General features: G+C 48.2%; 1 pseudogene; it reads left to right on the forward strand.

Annotated features, from left to right (window-relative positions):
- Positions 1-548: 548 nt before the first annotated feature.
- Positions 549-20,693, forward strand: LOC134389056 (cadherin-5-like; annotated as a pseudogene).
- Positions 20,694-22,380: the final 1,687 nt, after the last annotated feature.

The following is a 22,380-nucleotide window of genomic DNA, read 5'->3' on the forward strand; positions in this document are numbered from 1 at the left end:
TCAGCTTGCCCAGATCAGACACCCTAGGTCCTAGTGAGGCCAGCCTGGCGCCAGGCCTGGGGCCTGGGGAAATGTTATTCGAGTTTAGAAACCTCCTGGGATGTACAGAGTCCAACCTCTCCCTCAGGGGACAGCCAGGGGAGGAGCCCATTTCATCCTGCACCCTGTGGGTCCTTGTCTCTCTCCAGGCATGAGCTCTGGAGCTCATGCATAGGGCTTTTGGAGCTACCATCAGCATCAGCATCACCCCCTCCTCTGGGAGACCCTTCCTGCAGCCCCTCTTCTGGGTTCTCACATCCCCAGCACTTCCTTCCATTCTAGCACGCATGGCCTGCAAGTAGCAATTGTTTCTGTGTCTGTCTTCTGCCTCCCAGAGTTTGAGCTCTTTGGGGGCATGGACAGGGTCTGGTTCTGCTGGTGTCATCTGAGAGTGAAGGGTGAAGGAGTGAATGGACAAACGTTGTTCAGTTCTCCATGGGAGATGCCCACAACCCTGGGCAGTAGCCACCATGCCCTGATGGTATCTCTCCTCTTTCCCCAGATCTGTCTCTCCTGGAAAGGTGCAGAAGCTCATGATCCTGGTCGCTGTATTGGGTGCCTGCCTGGGCTCGCTGGTGGCAGCTGCAGCAGCAACAGCAGGCACTAACCCTGCCCAACTGAACACTCCCAGCATGCTGCCCACCCTCTGGCAACAGAAGAGAGACTAGATTTGGAACCAGATGCACATCGATGAAGAGAGAAACACCTCAGTGCCCCACTATGTGGGCAAGGTAATGCTCAGGCCCCAGGCCAGGAGAAGCCATCAGCAGCTGGCCCATAGTGACAGTGGTGGTGGGGATGATAATAATGGTAAAGATGGTGGTAGATATTGTGATGGCTGTGGGGGTAGAGGTGATGATTGTGAGGGTGATGGCAATCGGGGTAAAAATGGTAGAGGTGATAGTTGTGGTAGTGGTGCTGGTGATAGTGAAGGGGAAGGTGAGGATGCTGATGGTGGTGGTGGTAGTGATGGAGGTTATGATGTTGATGGTGAAGGGGTAAGATGATGGTGGTGGTGAAGGTGTAGGTGGTGGTGGTGGTGGTGGTGGTGGTGGTAGTGATGATGGTGATAGTAGTGGTGATTGTGACGATGGCAGTCATGAAGGAGAAGGCGATAATGATGGTGATCGTGGAGATGATGGAGGTGGTGGTATAGGTGATGGTGAGCACCATGGTTCATTTTCTCCCAGCCTTCAGTCCGTAGACAAGACAGCACTGGCAGAAGGACCACCCCATGCTCAGCCTGAGAAGGTTAGCCTCGCCTGCGGGCTCAGGGCATAGGGTAGAGCCAGCCAAAGCTGTCACTAAATTTTCTCCTCTGAGAGATCCGGAAAGGCCTGCGCAGCCATCTACAAAATTGTGCTGATAACAAAGTGAACCATCCAGGTCATAGTTTGCCAACCCTGGTCTAGGCTTCTGAACCTCCTCAAAAACCCATTTCTCTCAGAGCATCTCATCCTTGTTTCCATGACCCCCACACCACTCCTCAAATTCCAGGACACTCAGAGTGAAGTGCCTGGCCCACCTCTAAGCCAGTGCCTAGGGCTCTGACCCTCATTTTGTCCTCCTTTAAAACGTATCCATCCAAGCCCACCTTCCTAGAGCTCGGAGCTAATCTGAGTGACTGCTGAATTTTCTCACCATGTCAAATTGTCATTGATGTCAAAACTCTCCAGTCTAATTCAAAGGAATGGTGCACATGATGGAATTTCACATGCAGTGACAGTTAGATGGAGGAGGTATTTTGAGAGTTTTCGGTGAGGAAGAAGGTTTCTGAGTGCATTAAAATCTCACCACATCAGCTTCTTGGAATCTGAACATTGGTCACAAGAAAGTATGGGTCAGTGTACTAGAGAAAGTAAGGTCGGTTTCAAGCACTTGACTGGGTACTGGGAAGTCAACTGTAGGCAAAAACAGGCATGGTTCCCAACCTCATGGAGATAGGGGTCAGCAAACAACCACCTGTGGGCCAAATCTGGCCCACAGCCCAGTCTGGTAAATAAAGTTTTCTTAGAACACAGTCACCAGTCACACCAACTCATTTAAGAATTCATGCAATGATGGCAGAGTTGAGAAGTTGTGACGAGGACCATATGGCCCACAAAGCTGAAAGTATTTACTATCTGGCCCTTTACAGAAACAGTTTGCCCACCCTAGTCTAGAAGGGCAGAATATGTCAGGCAAAGTACTCTTCCAGTGGTGGTGGTGAGTGGTGCCCTCTGGTCCTAGAAAAATCCCCGTCTGGCTGAAGCACCAGAAAAGCCCTGCCAGCTAAAGGAAGCAGGTGGGGCCAACTGGGAATTTCCACTCACAGCCCCACCCCCAGCCAGCTGACTATGCCCATAGGCTTTTCTTGCTATCCAGAATGGATGGCAAATTTTAATACTCCAGCATGGCCACTCAGAGAGGAAGAATTTGCCCAGGATCACAAAGTGAGACCAGGACAGAACCTTTAAGGGCTAGGTTCCTGACTCTCAGCATGAATGTGAGCTCTGTGTCATAGAGGAAAATATAGTCAACCCACCTATGACCTTCCCAGTGGGATAACTGTGCCATGAATCAGCCTCTGAAGAGAATGGCTAGTTCCAAGGAAAATCTGTGGGGTAAGACAGGGAGTGTCAGCAGAAACCGGGGCCACCTGCATCACATGCCGCTGTGGAGGGCTCACCCAGGGCCTGCCAGCAGCAGAAAGAGTGCTGGGTCTGCCACCATCTGTCAACAGCGTTCACTCGGCACCCTGCACAGGGCCAGGGACAGAGGATCCACCTGGAGAAGAAACAAGAGTACCTGGGAAAGGCTAGGACAGTGCTCTAAGGATCACCTCCCGGCTCCCAAGGATGTAATCCAAGGGAAGGAAGTCCCTGTTTATCAAGGTCAGAGCCTGGAGCCTTTCTTTACAGACCTGGATGGACAACAGGAGACATTCCTGAGCAGCCTTCTGAATCCATAAATATGGGTCAGCTTGGCTTTTGGCATTGAGATGTTAATGTCCAAATACTGTGGTATTAGAAAGCGGGAGAAGCTCCCAGAAACCCATAACCCTTGTCTACTCATGAGAAAGACATTCGACAAATTCCATTAGAGGGACACCCTACAAAATACCTGTCCAGTGCTCCTCAAAACTGTCAAGGTCATCAAAAACAAGGAAAGTCTGAGGTAATATCACAGCCCAAAAGAGCTTAAAGAAATACGATGACTAGATGTCATGTGGTGAACTGGATGGGATCCTGAAACAGAAAAAAGACATGAAGTAAAACTAAGGAAATATGCATAAATGATGGATACTAGTTCATAATAATCTATCATTATTGGTCCATTCGTTATAACAAATGTACCACACTAATGTAAGATGTTAATACTAAGGGTAAAGATGAACAGTCATATAGGAACTCTCTGTACTTACCAATTTTTCTGTAAATCTAAAACTGTTCTAAAAAATAAACTCTATTTAGGAAACATCAGCCTACAGGAAAACAGAAACTTCCATTTACATGAAATCATCTGCAGAACTCCAGTAAAATAGGTCCAAGCTGATGTGCCCTCCCACCACAGTTCCTGCCTTCGCGGGTCCTAACGCACCGATCCAGAAGGAAATTTGAAAACTGCCGTGCTATCCTAACCCTGAGCAACTCATGCAAGGCCCCAGATGGTCCCCTCTCCTTGAGTCCCCACTATCCCCACAGGCCACAGTTATAGAGCTGGTGGCTTCCTTGCTTGCTGTCCAGCTACTCATTGTACCTCCCAGCCTCTGGGCCTTGAAATCACCTCGGAAACTACCTGCCCCGTACGTACCACAGCACTGCCCCCAGAGGATTTGCCCGCACCAGCTGCCAACCTCTCCTCCTCCCTGTCCACCCAAGAGGTAGGGTCTTCACTATCTGCCTCCACTCCTTCACCTTCCAGACTCTTCCCTACACTCTGCCATTTGGCTTCTCACCCTGCCACCCTGCTGATGCTGCTCCAACCAAGGGCGCCAATGACCCTGAGCCCTCATACTGATCATGGACTGACCCTGACCCTCGATAAGAACTGAGCCCGGATCCTGATCATAAACAGAGCCCTAACCCTAGTCATGGACTGAGCCCTGATCCTGATCATGAACTGAGCCCTGGCCATCAGAAACACACATATCTTAGGACACCAATAGTATGTGTTACAAAAAATATATAGTTCAGTGGCCTAGTAAGTATGGGAAATCCTGAGTTAAAGAAAGCTCATTGGAATTCTTTTCTACAGGACTATACAATCACAGTCTCCAGGAGACTGTGACCATTCCAAAACTAAATTGACTGGGACCAACGGTGTGCTGATAAATGTTTGACAACTGGCTCTCCAGGGGAAAAGATCCTGATCTGCAGCAATTGCCAATTCCGTGGTGTAAATACTCTCACCATGTCTGATTTCAATCAACCAGTGTGACGTCACTGTGGGCAGAGTTGGGAAAAGGTGTGGATAACACATCATTATTTAGTATTTCCATCACACAGAATAACAGACATAATTAACCTCTTGAACACAGTAAAATAGTTTAGAAGTGATGAACTCTGAATATCTGTTACCTTTGTTTTTAATTTGATTTATTTAATTGTAAGTTTATAGAATTCCATGTTTAATAATGGCTATGTTTAACAACCAACTCACAAATATTCCTGAAAACTTAAGTTGGCTCTTGAAAGCCACACTGACACAAGCCAGCTTGAGCACACCACTGACTGTGTGGAACAGCAAAGGAGGCCAGTGTTTCCTGGAACTCATTTTCAAAAGGGCTGTTGTGCTCATAGAGCAACTCAACATCAACATCAGAAGCGATATTGTTTTCATTTTTCAAATGAGTTAACAACCACTCAGAGAAATTAAGTGACTGCAAAGGGGCAAAAATCTCTCTTGCCTTCCAATGGCACCAAGTATATTCTTCCACTCAAAAAATCTTTTCTAAGCACCTACTATGTCCCAGGTATCGTTCTAGGCACATTGGGTGCTGCTACGCAACTCACACCAATGTGGTATTTGCAGTGACCTGGGCAGGAACAACTCTCTGGTGACCAGTCGAGGCCCTTGTTAAAAGCCTCAGTGTCACATCTAGGACCCCTGCATAGCACCACACGCCAATGCACACACACACACGTGCACATACACACACATGAACATACACGCACATGCACACGTGCATACACACATACCTACATGAATGCACGCGCACACAGCCACCACTGCCCATTCCCAGCTCACATTGCCTCTTATTTCCTAGATCAAGTCGAGAGTGAACAGAAAGAATGCCAGGTACCTGATCAGAGGAGAGTCTGTCGGCAAGGTCGTCCGGGTCAACGAGGACACAGGAGACGTGTATGCCTTTGAGAGGCTGGACCGGGTGAAGACCTCCGAGTACCACCTCATTGCCCTCATCGTGGACAACGACACCAACAGAGACCTGGGTTCTCCTTCCAGTTTCACCATCAAAGTTCACGACGTGAATGACAACTGGCCTGTGTTCATGCACCGGTTGTTCAATGCATCTGTGCCCGAGATGTCGGCTGTGGGCAAGTGCCCAGTCTGTCCCCCTCCATCTTCTCTCCCTCATCCCCATCCTGGAGGCACTTCTCACATCAACCACTTCACTGCCTGGGGTCAGGGTTCAGTGAGTTCAGGGCAGTGGTTATAACGACTGTGTTGCCACTTTATATGACTTGAAACTCTGGTCCCTAAAGACTAAGCTCTGAGCTGGCCCCAGACAGAGCTCTGAACCTAGTCATGGACTGAGCCCTGATCCTGATCATGAACTGAGCTCAGACCTAGTAATGGACTGACCCCTGGCCATCAGAGACACACATATCCCACTACTCTTTAGAGCAAATCCCACCCACTGCCTCTGACCCGCAGGATTGGCACACCAAGAGTGTAGCCTTTGTACATGAAGAATACCAAGCCCTGCTACTAATGCAAGAAGAGTCATCTCGAGAGGCCGTGTAGTAGTGGGGTGGAGGGCAGAACCCTGGCCATAAGGCGTGTCACCAGCCTGGACTCCAGGTTCAGGAGGTTATTATTCCTTCCTCAGTCCTCCCCTATTCTCCAGATGGTACCAGAAAAGGGCTTCCCTCTCCACCCGCTCAGTCTAGGGTCCCTAGCCAGGGCCATGAGACTAGAACTTCCTGTTAAATGTGGACCCTGGAGTTTAAGGGGGTGATGAGAGATGTGACACCACTCCTTTGGGGGAACCTTCCCATTTCCTTGTCCTCACCCTTCCAGGAGATGGAGAAAAGCCCTTACTCTCCTTGGTTTCTCCACCTGAACCCAACCCTCTGCCCTCTCCCTAATTTCCCTCATAAATGCACAATCCACCTGTTCTTTGCCTCCCTTCATGGGTGGCCTGGCTGGGCCCCCATCACTGCCAGCACTTTGTCCTCATGCCAGCTCCTCAGGAAACAAAGCAGCCTTTTCTCCCTGAAGACCTGGGAAGGTTGAGACAGGGAATAGCCTGAGTCCCATCTGCCCTCATCCAGGGATGAGGTGAGGGGCAGCAGTCTCAGTGCAGCAACCTCAGGATTCTCTCTCTGCAGGGACCTCGGTCTTCCGTGTGACAGCAGTGGACGCAGATGACCACACTGTGGCAGATCACACCTCTGTCTTGTACCAAGTCCTGAAGGGAGAAAATTATTTTTCCATCGATAATTCCGGTCTGTGTGACTAACAGTCCTGGGCAGGCACCGACTTGGGGGATGGGGGATGAGGGCTGTGAATATTCCAGGTGCAGATGCTGTGAGGAACCCAGTCTGACAGTTGTCACCAATCATTGAACCACCCTGTCCCATGGAGGTGGTCAGTATCACAAGCAAAGACAAGGTGGCTGGTCAGGGACGAAGGAAGCAGACAGGTGCCCAAGACATGGACTTAAGTCCAGGGAACAAAAGCAGGATCTTGTTACCCAAGCAGTGACCGAGAGGCAACAGAGAATGCTGGTTAGCAGCTCTGGGTACAGGTTCAGACAGATCTGGTTTCTAAACTCCGGCTCTGCTACCAACCCCCTCTAGAGACCTTGGATAACTCAACTAAACTCTGGGAGTCTTAGTTCCCTTATCTAGAAAATAGGAATGCCTATATTGGTTTTGTAGTGTAGCTGTGAAGTTTGAATTTGATAACGTATAGAGTGAGCATAGCCACATAGTTTTTGTGACTTAAAAAACTGTAAGGACTGAGTCTGGAAACTAGATGGTCAGTCCTTGGGCTCACTGTCTTCCAGAGGGATGTCAGGTGCATAGCACAGATACCATTGCTATCCTGCGGTGCACGAAGACAGACATCATTAATCCATCACAGCACTCTCACTCTGAGCCTGGATGTGTCCTCACGACTTTTCTCAACACAGTGCTCCAGGTGGCTAGGACCAATATTGGACCAAATTGCTGTATACCAGCTTTGGCCTCACAGTGCAGGCTGTGGAAATAGTGGATGTGTACTCGTGGTTCTCAGCTATGGCTGCATAGTGGAATCAACTGGGGAGCTTTTAAGTCAGGTTCTCTCTGGCTAGGGCCCAGGCATCAGTATTTTCTAAAAGCTCCTAGGTAACATGGCTCCAGCTGGGACACTTTTACAGGACTCATTCTCATGACAACCAATAACTTGGACCGAGAGTTGCAAGCCAGATATGAGATCATGGTGGAGGCACAAGACACCCGGGGCCTCTGGGGGGACTCGGGCACGGCCACTGTGCTGGTCACTCTGCAAGAAGTCAATGACAACTTCCCCATCCTCGTCAAGAGTGAGCCCCTCCTTTAGGGTGCTGGGGAGGTCGGGGGTTGGAGCACTCCGGACTCAATAACTTGGGGGCTCTGGAGGAGGAGCCCTGAGTCCGTCTCCCTCTCTACCCATCCCCGGGTTGACCTAAGGCCTAGAGGAGTCCTTTTGGTGCAGGGAGGGGCCTTTCTTTCATCCTGAACCACATTCTCACAGATGAGAGGGAACCATGCCCCCTGCTGGATGCTACCCCTGTGCCCAGAGCCCCACTACAGATAGGAGCAGTTTCACCCAGATCCTATGGGCTCAGGAAAATCCAGGCCCTGAGACTCAAGCCCCAGCTAGAAAATTCCCACAAGCCAAAGAGCAGAGGGACAGCAAAGCTCTGTATCCAGAGCCAGGGCTGGGCTCTGACGCCAACCACAGACTGATTGTCCCCCAAAATATGTGTGCCAACAGCTTTTCCCATGCCCTGGCTGAGGCCGGGCCAGAAAGTCACGTGGCTCTGTCCATTTGCAACCTCTGGTGCTGGATGTCACAACTCAGAGTCTCGGCCACACAAAGACAGGCCAGTTCTCCTGGAGTGGCCTCATTGTGAGCAGCAAACACTCCCTGAAGGCAGAACTTGTCTCTCTTGTCAACTGATAGGTCCCCTAGCAAAGTGACTGGCATACAGTAGGTGCTCAATAACTACTTGGATGAATAGAGGGATGGAGGGATGGGCAGATAGGGCAGACCTCTTTGCCAGAATCCCAGGGGTTTTATTATTATCGTTGTTATCATTATTTCATCCATGTCCATTTCCTGTATCAATATAAGGTAGGATAATATAAAGGTATAATCACCTTGTCTATCTGATTAACCCACTGCCCTTTGGGGCACACTATTTGCATCAGCCATGTACACATTTGTGGTGCCTGAAGCCATCCGCGTGGGAAGCCCCTTGGGCTATCTTTTGTGGAGGACCTAGATGAGCCCCAGAACTGGATGACCAAGTAGAACATCGTGCAAGGCGAGTACAGGGACACTTTCACCATCGAGACAGACCCCACCCACAATGAGGGCATCATCAAGCCCATGAAGGTTTGTAGGCTTGCCTGTGGCAATGACATCAGATGCGGGGTTTGGGGTTCCTGGCATCCTCTGCCCAGGGGCTGCTCCTGAGCCGGAAGCCAGCAAAGGAGAACATTCTGGGTCAGCTCAGAGATGGCCATGAGCTCATGGAGACTGCAACCCAGTGTCTTGGGCTAGGTTACCCCTGAAGCAAACCCTGACACAAGGATTTGGTTATAAATCATTTATGTGGGAGGTGATCCCAGGAAGCCCCAGGAATGTCAACATGTGAAAAGAAGGAAGCTAATATTGGGCTCATTAATGGGAGTGTAGGCAAGTGGGTACCTCCAGGGCACAGTATTGAACACAACTCAGAGTTGCAGAGCTGAGGGCAAGGGAGCTGGGGTATTTATACACCAAACCCCTGCAGTGTTGACTGAGGGCTGCTCCTGGGGGCATTAACTCCCTGGCACTTCCTGGCCTGCACTGTGTCCTGGCCAGTAAAAAGCCATCAGCAAGTAAGAAAACAATGGGTGCCTGGGAACAGGACATGGGTGGCCAAGGACAGTGGCTGGTTCTGACAGAGAAGTCAGATCCACTGTATCTGGGAGAGGAGGGAAAGTCCTGTCGGGGCATAAGAATGGCTCCGGGATTGCCATGTAGAGGACTCAGAGTCCTGGGCCTGAGTCCCTCTCTGGCCCTGCCCCATGCTGGGGACTAAAGATACCCAGGGGAGAACACAACCTCCAGAGTCAATGAAGCTCTCAGGGAGTGGGAGAGACAGACATATAAACATAAAGGATAGCCGGATGTGTTGAGTGCTATGTATCAACACCATGCAGGGAGCAACCACCTCCTCAGGAGGGGCTTCTGAGAGGGCATCTGATTGCTTCTGATTGGCTTCTTGAGGGATGAGCAGCAGTTCATCAGGCATGAAGGGGAGGAGAAGCATCCTTGGAAAAGGCATAAAGAAAAGGCAAGTCCTTAAGGACCAGCGGATAGAGCCACTAGTCTGGGAGCAGGACCATGGCTGATCCATTGTATGTCCTCATTAATCGCAACGGGGTCAGGCACAGAGCCAGGGTTGGGGTGCGGTCATGAGGCTGCTGAGATGGAATGGGGGTAGCTGAAAACAGACGCCAGGCCCAGCCTCTCTCTTGATAACCTTGGACATATCACTAGTCCGGGCCACAGGCTCCTCATCACAAAATGGGCAACCCCCTAGTACTACCGTGCAGGGTTGCTGTGAAGACGACATGCCACCTCCTTAGCTCAGAGCAGGTGCTCATCATAACGTTCCCCTAACGCAGCCCCTGGACTATGAACGTATCCAGCAATACAGCTTCACCATCGAGGCCATGGACCACACCATCAACCTCGGATACCTGAGAGGCACCTCCAGCAGAAACATAGCCCACATCATCATCAACATCACAGATATGGATGAGCCCCCCCAACTTCCAGCAGCTCTTCTACCACTTCCAGCTGTGGGAGAACCAGAAGAAACCTCTGATTGTCGTGGTGATAGCCATAGACCCCAATGAGATTTGGTGCAGAATTGGGTAAGCACTTGGTGGTTGTGTTGATGACAATGACAATGACAATTCTGGCACTGATGTTCTTATGTCTGCTCGTCTGAGTCCAGGACTCAGAGAGGAAAACTGGCTTCTCCCAGCATTGCATGGGAAGTAGCAGAGGCAGAAGGAGTAGCCCAAGATCTTCCACTAACCCACTTGGGCTGCTGGGACCTTGTCCTGCCTGCGCACCCCACTTTGCATGGTCCTGGCCATCCAGAGCTGTCTGTCCTCTGCTCTACCTTGAAGCCTTCCTTTAGACCATGGTTCCCACAGGTCCCATCTAGCGAGATATGACCATCAAGAGAACAACCAATCTATTTCTGAATTCTTTATTCTATCGTTCTGTGGCAGAGCCAATCTGTTTTATTCCAGAAGCTTTATGCTAAATTTCAGTACATATAAGGCAAGCCCTCCCTTGCTATTTTTTTTTTATTTTATATAATTTTTATCCATTCTCTTTTATTCTTTCGTATGAACTTTAAAAATCTTTTATCTGTTTTTTAAAAAAACTAGAATTCTAATAAGAATCGTGTTTATATATCAATTTTGGAAGAGTTAACATTTCTATGGTACTAGGTCTTCTTATTAAGGTCAAAATATGTCCCTCCATTTTGGCCGTATCTCATATTTTAGGACTACTGCTTTCATTACCATTGCATTCTAAATACTCTGTGATTACAGTTTTTGTTTTCCCTTTGACCCAGTGGTTTATTTAAGAGATTGACTTGGTTTATTTCTTTTCATTTACGAGTGATAGGGTGTTATTTGGTTTTTGTATTAGCTCATCCTGTGCAGTAATACGATTGTATTTTTGTTCATTTCTTCCTAGGATATCTAAACTTTTGCTTTGCATATGCAAAGGTTTGTAACTACTTTACCTTCAGTAGGTTTGCAACTTTTATCCCTAGGAAATTACCCAGTTTGTTCTGCTTAAACATTTTGCCTTCGATTCCATGTTGCCTGATGTTAAGTTTGTCAGTCCTGGTTTCATGTTATTTATATTTGCCTGACATAAATGTTCTAGCCCTTACTATTAATTTTTCTAGGTCATCTGGCATTAAGTTGTCTCTTGAAAATAGAATGTAGTTGGCATTGCTTTTTAATCTACACTGAGATGCTTTGTGTTTAATGTATTTGCATTTTCATTATAAATGATAAGTTTAATCTTACTTCTTTTATCTTGTTTTATATTTCCCATTTCTTAAACTTAATGGCTTTTTTCTTTACCCTCACCTTTGCTATACAGCCTATTTTTTCTTTCTCTTTTTTCTCCTAGATAATTGGATGGAATACATCTATTTTTATTTCTACCTGTAGATTTACTTCTACTTTTGAAATTTTAAATGTTTTCCTAGACCTATATTTTCTAGTTAAAAATATCACACACACACAGACACACACAGACACACACACACACAGACACACACACACACACACACACACACACACACACACACACACACACACACACACACACACACACACACCATTGCTTTCCCATTTATGATAAAGAAATCAATAGTTTCATTTTAATTCCTTCCAAACCAGGATTTTACTTTATGTTGAGACATTTCTTGGTTAGATGGAGTAAGTTAAAAAAAAAAAAAAAAAAAAAAACTTAGGACCCATTTTTGTAGGTGATATACTTTCTGGCTCTTGCATATTTACAAATTCCTTACTTGCTTTGCTTTCTTATTTTAATACACCTAGGTGTGCTCATATAGTCCTGAGATCACAGACACTATCTTTCAAAATTGCTATCAATGTGTGATAGCATTTAATTTTGTAAGGAAATCCGGGGTGAATCTGATTCGTCTTTCTTTACAAAGAATGTATTTTTTCTGTCTGGACTCTTTTTCAATTCCTTCACATAGCCTTGAAATTCAAAGTGTCATCAGGATATGCTCAAATATTGTTCTCTTTTTACAATTATGCCTGATATCGATGACATCTTCTAATCTGTAGACTTAGGCCTTTCTTCAGATCAGAAAAGTTTTATTTTTTGTCATTTCTTCCATTCTATTTGTTCTGGAATTTTTCCTCAGTAATATATATATATTAGTCCATGTCTGTTGCTTATAACAGAATACCTGAACCTGGATAATTTATAAAGAAATGATATTTATTGCTTAGAGTGTTGGAGGCTCAGAAGTCAAAAGTCCAGTGAATACATGTGGTGAGGGCCTTGCTCTTGTTGGTGGTGACACTCTACAGCGAGGCAGAGTATCACATGGCTAGAAAGGCAGGAGTAAGAGAGCTGACCCACTCCCTCACTCTCCTTATAAAGCCATCAGAACCACACTTATTACCACCCACTAAACCATCAACTTATCTCTACATGAATGTATCAATCCACTCACGAAGGCATAGTCTCGTCACAATCTAATCACCTCCCAAAGACCCCGCCTTTCAATTACCATGTTGAGGTTTCCCACTCTCAACACTGTTATGAAACTTTGGGGAACACAACTCAAACTGTAGCTATATATAAATATGTGCGTGTGTGCGTGTGTGTGTGTTTGTGTGTGTGTATACGTATGTGTGTATATAGATTCATATATAGATTCATATATGTATATTAATCTCTTTGTAACTTTTTTCCTGATTTCTGAAGGAACGTTCCAAATTTTTACTTCACAAATGTAATTTCTTTTTAATTATTTCTTATCTCTTCCAGGTTCTTTTGCATTTCTTCCTAGCTCTTGCTCAACTTTCTTTTCACTGATCACAAAAACCAATTCCAGGTGTTGTAGAGTGTCACCTACCCAACTCTGAAAATGCTATTGATGGTCTCAGGTAGTACCTTCAGCCTGGTGACAGCACCATTGCTAAGACCACAGATATTATCCCACCCCCTGGATCCCTCTTTTGCTGTGTGGGTCTGCTCAGTGTTGTGAGTGCTGGAGTGCAACGAGCCGTGAAAGAGGAGGGTGGGGAAGCATGCAGGGGACAGGTCCTGAAGTGCCCTGTCTGTCATGCTGAGAGTTTGGACTCAGCAAAGAACAATGAAAGCCATAAAACTCTCTTCCCTGGCAGATACTCCATCCGGAGAACTAGTGACAAGGGCTAATTCTTCCGAATAACCAAGCAAGGGAACATTTACAATGAGAAAGAACTGGACAGAGAAATCTACCCCTGGTATAACCTGACTGTGGAGGCTGAAGAACTGGATTCTAGTGGTGAGTGACCCCATCTGCCAGGGGACCTGGGCTCTTTTCCTTTACCCTCATTCTTTCAAAACTGGCATAATCTGTCATTTGGGGTCTCTAAAGGCATTCCAAGCACCTGCTGAAGCACCCCTTGGCTGGGATGTGATGGAGCTTCCATGCCCAAGTGTGGTCCCTGAACCAGTAGCATTTGCATCTCCTAAGACCTTGCTGGAAGTGTAGAATCTTGGTCCTCACCCCCATATTGAACATCAGAATCTCTTGCACATCATAGTTTGAGAAGCACTGTTATAAAGCAGGTGCGCAGATGTCTCTGTGATAAGAATTACCTATGGCACCTATGAAACAGAGCTTCTCAGACACCTCCCTGAAGGTTCTGGTCCAGGGAGCCAGAGATGGCGCCTGGGAATGTGCATGGAACAAGTGTCATGTGGTTCTTATTATCGTGGATGTTTGGGAAATACTCCTTTGGGGGTTGTTTATGCCCCAGTTGATGGGTGGATTCAAAATCTGAAGCAGCTTCCAACTCTGAGATTGATAGTTTCTCCAGAAATTGTGTAACTTTTGTGGGCAAGTGTTAGGGTTTCCTTTATCTATTTGAAAAATCCCAACCATCCTCCAGGAGAAGGACTATTCCCATTGTACCCAGGATCCCCCAAGGGCCCAGAGAGGGGCAACTGTGGCCAAGACCCCACCAGTGCTACCCCGGAGGGCCCTGCCCCCTGCTGGGCCCACCTAGACCCTCACATCTCCCAACCTGGCAGCTATGCCCCAAATTCAGGACAGACTCCTACATGTTTTCCAGACCAATCTTTGCTCCTTCCTTCCCCATTCATATAATTTTAAAATTAGAAAGATTTTAAATATGGAAAATACAGAAAAGGAGAAGAAAACAATCCTCTCATAATGCTGTTAGCACTTTAGTGTATTTTCTCTTGTCTTTTTTCTATACATATTTTTAAATAAGTGAGATCATAATATTTGTATAAAATATCCTGTGTTTTTACTTAACCTTATTCCAGAACAATTTTCCCATGGTACTAAAATAATTTTTTAATTACATTTTTAAAACGTAATTTACATGGGCATTGTAAATGGTCATATATTCCATTCTTTTTCAGTGGCCTAAATTATTGACCCAATCTCAGCATCTTTTAGGTTGTTTACCTTTTTAGTTTTTTTGTAATTATTTTGTTTTATTTCTTTAATTTAACTACATTTAGGTGCCGGCCCGTGGCTCACTTGGGAGAGTGTGGTGCTGACAACACCAAGTCAGGGGTTAAGATCCCCTTACCGGTCATCTTTAAAAAAAAAAACAAAAAAACCCCTACATTTATTTACTTAAGTCCATTTAATTACTTAAGTAAATTATTGATTTCGTTAATTTAATTGAGACCTTTTTAAATGCACTTACATTGTTTACATTTTTGATTCTCACAAGTAATACATCAGTAATCTTTCTTACATATGAAGCTTTGCCCCTTCCTCTTTCACACTCCTTCCATCCAGAACACCACTCCTGGCCTCTCTTTCAGAAGTCCATAGCCCCCTCTCCTTCCAAAAAGCAGCTTTCATGGAGCAGCCCTCCAGGACTACCTATCCACACCCCACACACTCAGGGCCAGCATCAGCTGAGTCCCCAGTGGTGACAAGTCCTCTCCCGTGCAGGGACCCCCACAGGCAAAGAATCCATCGTGCAGGTCCACATTGAAGTTCTGGATGTGGATGACAACGCCCCAGAATTTGCCCAGCCCTATGAGCCAAAAGTGTGTGAGAATGCAGCCCAGGGCCAGGTGAGTCTGGCTCAGGTAGGAGGGTGGGGCAGGCTTAGGGGCCGAACCTCCCATCCAGTCAGTTGGAGTTCTACTGAGCTTAATGTAACCTGTACAACAGCCCTGGAGAAAGTAACATTATCCTTATTTTACAGATGGGTAAACTGAGGCTCAAGAGACACTGTATGGAGAGTAGATTGGGGGGGTACAGGGGTTGGTAGAAAGAGTGTCCTTATGAAAGCCATTTATGTTAGTGTTGCAGGTGAGAGGCAGCCATGGTCACATCTAAACCCAAAGTCTCCATCACTGAGCCCCAGGCCACCCCAACACCACCACTGACCATCCTCTGTGTTACACACTCCAGCTGGTCCTGCGGATCTCTGCAACAGACAAGAACATAACACCACAAAACGTGAAGTTCAAATTTGCCCTGAGCACTGAAGACAGCAACTTCACCCTCACGGATAATCACGGTGCGCAACAAACCAGTCACTTGGCTCTTAGCAGGGTCAGGGGTCAGGTTATTTAAGTCTTAAAGCAACCAGGGTCAAGGACCAGGCTACCACTGGGATTTGCAAGTTATGGGATACTTTGTACAACTCTGGCCACATACATTGTACAATCCTGGGCTGTGTGATGGTCAGAGCCACCCTGGCCAAACTGCCAAGTCCACGTGGCCTGCCATTCCCCATAAGATGGCCAAGTGGGTGTGCATCACAGAACAGGTACGCGGTGCAGGCTATGGATCCCTTCCCACATTGGAATCTCTGTGCCTCTGCAAAATTACAAACTGTCCTGTGATGGGGAGCTTTGAGGTCACTCCCAAAGACTCCAAGCTGGAAATGTGAAACCCTAAATCCCAAGAATACAGTGAACTTTGTCTTAATTCAGCTACAATGATGACTTACCACTAGGTGGCCCCTGAACAGGGTATGGTCCACCAATCACAGCCCAGAGGGTCCTGTGATGTCAGTAGTGACCAATCCAAGCTTCTGATGAGTATTTCCTTTCTAGAGTGATGATGCTGAGTTGATTTAATGCCAGCCGATGTAGACAGGTTTCCATGGCCTCTGCAACTTCCTCAGAAAAATAGAGAAAATGCCCCTTGGGTCTAAATTGAGTGATCCTTCACCCAGCACAGGTTGGGATCTCCGCTTGTCCTTGATTGGTGAAACTGTGGTTGCTGAGGACCCCTGTATTGAAACAGCCTATTGCCACCTCTGAGAAAATTTGAGGAGTGGGGTCCCTGAGAAGAGAGGACAAACCCAGGGAATCAGACACAGCCTGTCCTTAAGGAGCCTCCTGTGGGATAGGGAAGGTCCGTGATGTGTAGACAGTCAACGAAGGACCATTCAACATTCAACTGTCTTTAGAAGTAAATCATGTGGCAAAAACACCTGTCACCCCATCCCCAATGCCCACCTCAGAGTAGGGATCGACAATGGGGAAGAGAGCATCAATCCCACCCCAAGGACACCTGTATGCAACCAGGAGGCAAGTCTGTTGGTCTCAGATTCACTGACATCGTGAATGTCATGTATGTCAAAATCTCTAATTTCTCCCGTAAAATGTCAATGGCATATCCTTTATTTTCAATCATAATAGACTTAATATTGAAATGTAATGATGAATAATGAAATGTATTTGGCTTTTGTTTGAAATCTAAAAGGCAGCTTCCTTGGCTCTCAGCTGGCTTCTTGAGTGTGCCAACCCAGTGTGGCTCAGTAGATCCTGGGCCCTCTTCTGATCATTGGTATTACAACCTCCCAGGAGCCTACAAAGGGCAGATTATCTGGCCTCTGCCCACAATCACTGAATCAGAAATCTGTGTGTGTGTGTGTGTGTGTGTGTGTGTGTGTGTGTGTGTGTGTGTGTGTGTGTGTGTGTGTGTGTGTGTGTGTGTGTACACACGTGCACACGTTAGGAGGAGGGGAAGGGGTCTGAAGATCAGTGTGTTTAAGCTCCCTGGGGAATTCTTATGTACATGAAACTGCTGACTGGAGCTGGGAGGAGGAGCCAATATTTGGATCAGAGCATATCCCCATTCCGGACTGCCCAGGAAACCCTCCATTACATATGGAACTATTCTCTCTGTGCTCGCAGGAACGCGTGCATTGTTTTTATTGTTGTAAGCTTCCTTTATAACAATGGCTTTTCAGGGATAGCAGAAACATCCTTAGAAGTTAGCATAATACTAAAAGACTTTAAAACTTTATTTTTCCTGATTGCTTGTCAAAGCTTGAAACAGTCATTAATTAATTGAGCTGAAAGAGAAAACTGCCTGTTACTGGAGTGCGTTTAGGGAAGGGGATGAGGTCAGGCATATCAGTCGCCCACAGAAACAGAAAGCAGGGATTTTACGTTCTGGCTGAGCCATTCTTGGAAGTTGGGTCAAAGCAGCTTTCCAAAATATCCCATCTGTGGAGGAGTAGACCTGCGCTTAAACGGCTAAAACATGAGGCAGGCGATGCAAAGTGCAGACACACAGCCCGGGCAATACACGGGCTGGTGCAGTCAGGGAGGGCTCTCTGGGGAGCCGCTTCCCCGGCCATGTGGCCTAGGGCGGTGGGTGCTCCTGGCAGAGCCTGACTCCACTGCCTTGGCGTTTCCAGATAATACAGCCAACATCAGTGTCAAGTACGGGCAATTTGACAGGGGGCGTGTCAAGATCCACTTCCTGCCCGTGCTCATCTCGGACAACGGGAAGCCGAGCCTCACAGGCACCAGCACGCTGGCCGTGGCCGTGTGCAAGTGCAATGAGCACGGGGAGTTCACCTTCTGCGAGGACGTGGCTGCCCAGGCAGGCGTCAGCATCCAGACGCTGGTGGCCATCTTCGTCTGCATCCTCGCCATCACAGGTCAGTGCTGGGCAGGGTGGGATCGAGAGGCTGGAGGGGCTTCACAGGAGGAGGAGAGGACAGGAATTCAGGCCCAGCCCCTCCTCCAGCCTGCAAGGCAGCACTGGCTTGTGCACTATCCCGGGCTTCAGGGTCCACGTGTGGCACACAAAGATGATGGCTGCACCGAACCAGGCGTCTGGGTTGCAGGGGGCTTAAGACCCCTCTGCACTCATTGGGGAGAGGCCATCTCCACTTTAAAATAACTTACTTATGCATAACAGTTGCTCCTGGAACGTACATATTTTGAGCACTTACTGTGTGCTAGGCACTGTTCAGGCATGTATTTACACAACACTTAATTTTGAAAAAAAAAAAAATCCAGTTCTAAAGTGGAAAATTTAACATTGTCTAGTTTAGACTATGTCCTGGGGGCATTCTTTCCTTTCATAGAATTCCTCCAGCCTTGATATTTCTTTTTTTTTTTTCCCCTTATTTGGGCCTCAGAAATTTTAGTAGCATTTTAGGCCTTGCCTTAGTTTGGGTTTCACAGGAAGCAGGTCCTGGGAAAAGTTTTGGGTGCAAGTAGTTTATTTGGGAGGTGCTCCCCGGAAACCTCCTAAGGAAAAGGGTAGACAAGCAGGGAGGGGAGGCAGCTAGTTAAGGGCAAGGGATCAGGGAAGTGACCATCATGGACAAGGAGATTCACCCGCTGGGAACCTGGAGGCAGCCAGAGCTACACCTCAGCGTCTCTCCACCTGTGGAAGAGGAGCTGGTGTTTATCCACCCAACCCCATCATTTGATGGTTGAGGGCTCCTCCGAGGTGTATCAATTATCCTGCATTTCACCTGCCATGAGGTGACAAGGTCAGATACATGTGGTGCATTTCACCTGCACCACAGTGACAAGGTCAGATACAGTGGGGCACCCTCAGTGTCTCCCCTGAAAGGTCCTCTGGATATGACCCCTTTCTGGAGCTTGTGGAGCAGAAGGTCCAGACTGATTCCCCTTTTAATAATAATTAATGATGATGGCATCCCCACCACACATAGAATTGCATTTAACCTCATAACCACCTTCCGAAATATAAACAGAGCAGAGAAGTCATCATTTCCACTTCACAGACAAGGAAACTGAGGCTCAGGAAGGATGTCTCCCTGGGTATCCCACATACTTATGTATGCAGCAGTTTGTGAAAGGCTCAAGGACAGAGCCCAGGGGATGGTCTGAGCCTAATTTGGGGAGCTCTCTGTACCACACAGTCCACGCCCCCCTCAGGGAGCTGAGTCCCTCACACAGCCACACCCCTCAGAGCTTGCAGCAGGGTCGACGTCTACACCACTGTCTGAACATGGGACTCTGGGCAAGTCCCCTGGCCTCTCTGAGCTCAGTTTGCTTAACTGTAGAATAGGGATAATAATGTCTATGTTGGGTGAAGTAACATGAGCACCTGCCCAATGCAGTGCCAGCCCATATAGAGCTGGTGCTCAAGAGGGTGGCTGCTGCCCGTGCAATGAGTCCCACGTCCACTGGCACCACCAATATCCACTGTCATCAACACAGTCATCAACAATGTAGTGACTCAGAATCTTTGCACTCCAAATTCCAATTCCATCCTTTCGCCCATTTCTGCCCCAACCTCTGGCCTCCGGGCCTTTGGGACACGGTGTGGAAGAATTCGCCACAGTGGGACAAGGAGGAAGGAAATGAGGATGCAGATAAACAGAGCTGAGAGGGAGAGAGGAGAAAGAACTCCAGCGAACCCCACTCTGTTCCTCTCCGCTCATGCACACCAGTGTTTGTGACAGCCAGGCAGGACCAAGAGTGTGGGGACAGATGACTCTCCCACGGGGACGGGTGGAGCCCCAGGCGTCCGTGTTGGACAAGTCATGGAGGAGTCCTGGCCCTGGAATTTCCGGGGATGAGGAAGGAATGGAGCGGGGGTCCCCCAGCCCGGCAGTGTCTAACTGCTGTCGCTCTTGCTTGCTGTCCGGCAGTGATCACCCTGCTCATCTTCCTGCAGTGGCGGCTCCAGAAGCAGGTCCGCGCCCTCGGCAAGAGCGTGCCAGAGATCCACGAGCAGCTGGTCACCTACAACGAGGAGGGCGGCGGCGAGATGGACACCACCAGCTACGACGTGTCGGTGCTCAACTCGGTGTGCCACGGCGGCGGAGCCAAGCCCCCCGCGGCTGTCGCCAGACGCACGGCCGCCGCTGTATGCGCGGGTGCAGAAGCCGCCGCAGCACGCGCCCAGGGCACACGGCGGGCCCAGGGAGATGGCCGCGATGATCGAGGTGAAGAAGGTCGAGGCGGACCACGACGGCGGCTGCTTGCCCTACGACACGCTGCACGTCTACGGCTACAAAGGCTCTGAGTCCGTCGCCGAGTCCCTCCGCTCCCTGGGCACCGATTCGTCTGACTCCGACATCGATTACGACTTCCTCAACGACTGGGGGACCAGGTTCAAGATGCTGGCCGAGCTGTATGGCTCGGACCTCCAGGAAGAGCTGGTGTATTAGGGGGCCACCGCCTTCTGGGCCTGGGGACCCAAACTCACTGGAGCCCAGGAGAGTCCCAAGTGGGCCCTGAGACCTCCGAGACTGGCACTCACTGCCCCGCCCAGCACCCCTCCCTCCTAGGTCCCAGAGACCTCACCGTGGTGGGGGGTCGAGGCGTAGCAAACTCCAGGTCCCTGAAATATCCAGAAAGCTACTTCAGTGATGGCTACCCCCTAAATGCTGGGAAAACCAGGCTAGTGTTCTGTCTGGGCTCAGACATCCCTCGCCTCATCACCCCCAGACCACCGACCTTAATTAAAGACTTTTCTGGCTCCACAAGGCTGCAGAGCGAAGCAGCCTGTGTTCAACTGCAAAGGGAGTGGATCTTCCCCTGAAAGCGCTGACCCCCCTGGTGAGGCTGATGAGGTCCTGGTGCCTATCTGCCTGGAGGCAAAAGGCAGAATGGCATGACCTCGGGGCAAGACTTGCTGCAGCCCAGTCCCCGGGAGACTGCCACCGTCCATCAGGCCTGATCTCAAGAGCTCCAACCCTGCTCTGACTCCCTCACACTCTCCCAAATGCCCCATCCCTGCCCCTCCCAGGCCTGTCAAGAGGGAGGAAAGGGCCATATGGCAGCTCCTGACCTTGGGTCCTGAGGTGACCTTGCTGGCCTGCCACAAGGTCAATAACTGTGCTGTGCTGAGCATTGAACCATTCAACTGCATTCAGGGAAATGGCTTATTGAACTTTGAAGCAACTGTGAATTCATCCTGGAGGGACAGTGGAGACCAAGTGTGACAGATAATAGGGTGAGGGCCACCTCCATAACCACCCCTTCTGGAGAGGACCTGAGACCCTGATTTGAGACTCCTCAACACCCCTCCAGTTTTACCTGTTAGGGCGCAGATATTCCTGGAGCGGAAGACCTCTCCCCATATCCGCCTTGCTGGTTGTTCATTCATGCTGGCTCGCTCTCTCTCTTTTCTCTGTCTACTCCTTATCTCTTGACTTAAAAGCATCCAAAATGTTGCCCTCAGCAAGTCTGGCCAACGTCCAAATCCAGACATGACTGCATAACAGAGCCATGCATTGTTACCATCTCAGGGAACCGACCCTGCAGAAGGCAAGGCCCCTGCCCTGCCCAAGCTCTGCGGTCATCTCTGCATCTCCCATACACGGAACATTCTACTGCAAACAGGCCTTAGGGAAGTGGCATCAATCAAGAGAGGCAGAGAAGGAGACAAACTCTCTAGCTCACCCTTTGTCATGGACTGAGGGTCCCACTCTGGGCGAGGCCCCTGGCACTGCAGGGGATTGTAGATAACACTGACTCTTTTTTTAATCAATAACTATTTTTCATAATGATTTTTTTTTTACTAATAATACTTACAAATTTTTAGTTCTCACAAACATATAGAATAAGTGTTTTTGCATAATAAGCAGGTTGCTGTCTAGGTTAACAATTTTAATTCAGATTTTTTTAGTTAGATAAACAATTTCTGTAATCTATTTCCTATCACTATAGTAATTGCTCTACAGACAATGACTATATATTGGCCACACTGGTGCATGAGACGTACTGTATTTTTTTAATACCTAAATAAAAATCTCGAGATTCTTCCATTTCTAGAACTGAGAGGGTTCATATGAAACATACACGCATGCACGTACACATGCCCACCACCACCATCATCAGAGGAACCCAGAG

This window comes from Cynocephalus volans, chromosome 10, assembly GCF_027409185.1.
Source record: "Cynocephalus volans isolate mCynVol1 chromosome 10, mCynVol1.pri, whole genome shotgun sequence".
NCBI classification, from domain to species: Eukaryota; Metazoa; Chordata; class Mammalia; order Dermoptera; family Cynocephalidae; genus Cynocephalus; species Cynocephalus volans.